Raw genomic sequence first — 5,416 nt, 5'->3', positions numbered from 1 at the left:
AAGAAAGAAAGAAAGAAAGAAAGAAAGAAAGAAAGAAAGAAAGAAAGGAAGAAAGAAAGAAAGAAAGAAAGAAAGAAAGAAAGAAAGAAAGAAAGAAAGAAAGAAAGAAAGGACCAAGTTATGAAGGGCTTTAAAAGCCAAAAAATAGATTTTATATTTTATTCTGGAGGTAATAGGGAGGTCCTGGAGCTTATTTCATAGCATAGGAAACATGGTCAGATATGCATTTTTGGAAGATCACTTTGATAGGGGGGTATGTACAAGAGATTTTTTGAAGATAGGGTTGACAATTTTGGCAACAAATTGGATATATGGAGTGAAAGAGAGTGAGGAGTTGAAGTCACCTAGGTTGAGAGCCTGGGGGCCTTAGAGATCGTTGGCACCCTTGACAGTCATAGTAATAACTGGATTTCAATATAATTTGTTTACTGTCAAATCTTATGAATTTTATTTTATTCATTTAAAAACATCATTCTGAGAGGGAGCCATAGGTTTCACCAGACTGCCAAAGGGGTTTTGACATAAAAAAGTTAAGAACTTGTGTGCTAGGGTCTTGTTACTAATTCTAGTTCAGTGTGAAAATGTTTGAGATCCACTCTATAATGGGGCAGTTCAGTAATTTGGATGAAGGCCAAGTTTCATAGGAAGAATGTGGTGGTAAGCAGTAATATCCGATTGGTTTCCTATTTCTGATGTCACTGTAGTAAGTAAGGCTACGTGGGGAGTGGAAGTTTTTAACATCGAAGGCTCCAAGGATTTGTTCAGTCATTTCAGTCATGTCCAAATATTCTTGATGTGTCAAGTCTGAAAACAAATGATCAAAAACTCACAGAGGTTATGCAACCACTGTTAACTCTGAAAATACTGAAGAGCTCATATAGATCATCACAACCATAGTTAACTCTGAAAAATATCATGGAGTTCACACAGGTTATCACAACCACAGTTAACTGTAAGAAATAAAACAAAACAAAACCAAAGAGTTCTAACAGTGGTTATAAGGAAAAAGCTTTCTTTATTCCACTGGAGGAAGGAAACTAGACACATGTGCCAGGACCTCCTCTAGAAGGAGACCCACTTTAGCGAGGCCAAATTTTCACACATACATAGTTAGCAATGAGCTGTAGCCCTGACAATGAGAGGTAACACTATAATAAGACAAGTTTGATTCATGGCAGGGTTTCATGACCAGAACATGGGTCCTGCAAGTGCTTATCCAAGCTCAGGGATCACCTGGAGCTGGTGTGAAACAGCTCTAGGATTTTGCAACATCAGCATTCATCCAGAGGATGAGCACGAAGGATTGTTCTTATGCCAAACTCAGGGCACAGCTTGCTTGCTGGGCCTTAGCTCTGGAAAACAAGATGTCTCTTAACAGTAACAAGAGAGTGGTAAAAAGAGAGGCATGGTCTTGGCATGGTGGTCCTGACAGATGCCATTTGAGGTTTTCTTGGCAAAGATATTAAAGTAGTTTGCCATTTCCTTCTCTAGCTCATTTAACCGATGAGGAAACTAAAGCAAATAGAGTGAAGTGACTTGTCCAGGGTCACACAACTAAGTGTCAGAGGCCTGATTTGAACTCAGGAAGATAAGTCTTCCTGACTCCAGGCCTTCTACTCTATCCAATGTATCACCTAGCTGCCCATAGACCAAGCATAGAAGATTCTGGAAAAGAGATGTGAGGGAGTCAGGAGAGAGTGATATGCATAGAGTATCATACTTGCTTCTGACATGGAGGTAGGAGTGATTTTAAGTATATAGCTAGTATATCATTAGAATGTGAGTTCCTTGAGGGCAGAGACCATGTTTTTGTTTTTGTTCGTTCTTCCTTTCTTTGTGTAATAAATGTTAGGTGGTGCAGTGGATAGAGCTCTAGCCTTGGAGTCTGGAGGACCTGAGTTCAAATCTGGGCTCAGACACTTGAACTTACTAGCTGCGTGACCCTGCATAAGTCATTTAACCCCAATTGCCTCACCAAAAAGCCAAAAAAAAAAAAAAAAAAACAACCTGATGCCAATGAAAAAGTCCATTTCTGCTGGACCCTTCAAAGCTCAAAGGTTATTCTCTGGCTGAGGTGAGTAGGAAGAAGGCTAAGACACCCCTCCCTCATCAGGAAGTTCTTTTTTAGATGTTTGGATGGATCACTTTCTGCCAAGCCCTCGAATTTCTCAGACTCAAACTGGCTTTATATTTTAGGACTGACTCTTGGGGTATAACCAAGTGTCTTCAGCCAACCCAAACAAACTTACTGTGTAGCACCACTGTAGTTGATCAAGAACTTTTTTTTGTACTTAGTCAAAAGCAAGGATTCAACCTTTTCTGTGTTGTGAAACCCTTTGGCAGTCTGGTGAAGCCTATGGACTCTTCAGAATAGTGTTTAAATGTCTAAAATAAAACACAAAATATTATGTAGGAAGTAGATTTCTTCTAAATATACTTATCAAAATATTTTTATAAGTTAATGAATCCCAGGTTAAGAATCTACGGTCTATGGGGCAGCTAGGTGGTGACACTAGCTGTGCGACTGTGGGCAAGTCACTTAACCCCATTGTCTAGCCAGGAAAAAAAAAAACGAATCTATGGTCTGAAGTTTATGTTTCAGTCAATGGAAAAGTCTCTTCAACTTCTTTAAGGTATCAAGACAATTAGGTAGCACAGAGGATAGCGAACCAGGACTGGAGTCAGGAAATCTTATCTTCCTGAGTTCAAATCCAGCCTCAGACATTTACGAGCTGTGTGACCCTAAGCAAGTCACTAAACCCTGTTTACCTCAGTTTCCTCATCTGTAAAATGAGCTGGAGAAGGAAATAGCAAACCACTCCAGTATCTTTGCCAAGAAAAAGGTTCACAAAGATGGACATGACTAGCATAAATAGCATTATCAGGCTCAGCATCCTGACACTTTAAATTGGGTGAGGTGATTTAATTGACTTAATCAAATACTTAACCCAGTCCAGCCCTCTTCTCCTCTGTCCCCCCTCCAATGACTCTAGACTCCTATAGGCTTGGTACAATCATGAAGGCTGATTTCCTAAGATTGTTCCTAAGATTTCTTTCTTTTTTGACTCTTTGCCTCTACCTGAAATACTTTAGGAAAATCCCTATATGTACAAATAATATAGCTCATGTCTAGGTTTCCTCCTATGTGTGTAAGAGGTTCTCTAACTCCTACACAGAGACTTAAGTTACTAAAGGAGTGTTGGATATGGGATAGCCTTTATTTACCCTACAAAAGATGCAAAAGGTGTAAAACAATCACAGAAGCCCCTGCACAGATGTAGAAAACACAGAAAGCATTCGAATAGCCCATTAGCTCCTTCCCAGAAGTGAGTTCAGCCAACATTGACATTCTAGTGAAAACCTACCTTTCTGAGAGTAAAAAATTGCCCCTCACAGACTCATAGTGCCACCCTGTGGTTTAGCCTCTCCTAGAAAGTAAACATAATTTAGAGTTACTGAATAAGCAACCCCCTTTTCATCAGACTATTAGACTAAGTCACTGCTTTTTGTTCAAAGTGGATTGCTTGCCTCTAGACAATGGCAACACCCACATAGGTATTGCTCCACAGGATGAAATGGTTGCCTCAGGATTTTAGGCATTTTCTTACAAGAAAAGATACCCCATTAAGCTAGCCTACAGAATGATGCTGATAGAGCTCTGTCTTTTTGCTTCCAACTTTCTTCCTGAGCAGAAGACATTCATAGTATCATTGGACAAATACATGGAAAAGATGGACATGAACTTGCCCATGTGACCTGGACAATGGGAGTTGCTGAACCCAAGCTTTCTGGGAGGGTTCCTGAAGGTTGCCTGTCAAGCAGAATTGAATTGATACTTTCCATGCAAAGAATAAGAAATTGGGCAGTGAATTCCATTGTACTCACCAGAGAAAGCAAGTTTTTTTCAGCAATGCAAAACTCAGAGGTTGCCTTGGAAATAAACCCAAATTCAAGAAATTTGGGATTTGGCCCTATCTGACTCTAAGCCTCCCATTCTGAGGACAGTACCACATCCCTCTGAAATGCTGTCCTGCCCCTGTCAGCCCACTCACCATGCTGAATGTACTCTGAGAACCCAGACTGTGGTAGAAGTTTCAAATAAGATTTGATGTCAGAGAAAACTTCCTAATAGACTGAGCTGTGCAAAAGTGGAATGATCTACCTCATAAGAGGATGAGTTTCCATTCTTGGAGGTCTTCCTAAAGAGGCCAGATGACCACTGTTTGGTATATTATAGTGAAGATTCCTTTGGTGAATGAGATGGATTGGATGGCCACTGGAGGCCCTTTCTAACTTTCAAATTCTGTGATCCTAATTTCCAACCTAATTTCTATTTTATTTCATTTTTTAAATGTTTAGTTTTCTTTTTTATTGTTCTTTTGAACTATTATGGAGATCTTTAAGTAGTTTGGGTTTTTAAAAATATCTTTTGATATCACTGTTGGACTTTTCCTGTAATAAAGTAGATTTCTTTTGTGATATATTTATTTACTCATTAAAATAAACCTTTTCAATTGTTTGCTTATTTTTATTATATCACTGTTTTCCTGTGAATTTCTTTCTCATTTTTTTTATCCTTTTCTGTTATTTGGCACATTCTTTGTGATTTCAAGGTAACTGATGAGAGCTGCGCTTAGCCATGAAGTCTCACTCATTCATCTTGCTGAAAGAATCCTGTGTTTAGAGGTATGAGATTGAAATTCAAAATCAGACTCTACCATTTACTGCCCATGTGACCTTGGGCAAGTCCTAATCTCTCCACCTGTCAGTTTCTTCATCATTAAGATGAGATGGTTGGACTATGTGACTTCTAAGGTACCTTTTAATTCTAAGTTTATGATCCGTGATATCAGTCCCTTTATTCCTTTCAATGAGTTATTTCCCCCTTTCATTTATTTGATCCCTTTCTATTTGTCTTTGTGGTTCTAGGAGTAAGGGATATGAATGGGAAAGGAGGAAGAGCTAAAATGACAGCTTATACTCAAATTTGTGCTCAGTCTTTTTTACTAGAAGCTTTTTCATTTCTGTTCTAGATAGTTTTGGAACAGGTAGGGCTCCTCCTCGATCCACAACCATACTCTGTCTCATACAAGCCACCAAGGTTGGTCAAATCTACACGCTTCTAAGAGGCAAGGGGTTCTAGTTAGATCAATGTTTAGAGAAGACTGAGAGGCAACAACAAATACCTCGGCCACCATGGAGAGCTCAGGCAGAGGGCCAGCATGGCAGGCAGCATCTGGGGAAGACTGTGGCTGAAAAGCAGTGCTAAAAGCACTGTGCTAAAGACTGTGCTAAAAGCAGTGAGCCAATGAGTTGGTCTTCTGTTATTGTTTTCAGGAGTAACATTATGGGAAATTGTTTTCTTCCTCCTTTTATTGTTGTCATTTTTCTGACTTGACTTTGGGCCTGTCTGTCT

Source organism: Vombatus ursinus, unplaced genomic scaffold, assembly GCF_900497805.2.
Source record: "Vombatus ursinus unplaced genomic scaffold, bare-nosed wombat genome assembly UNPS02005659.1, whole genome shotgun sequence".
Classification (NCBI taxonomy): Eukaryota; Metazoa; Chordata; class Mammalia; order Diprotodontia; family Vombatidae; genus Vombatus; species Vombatus ursinus.
This window is presented reverse-complemented; position numbering follows the sequence as displayed.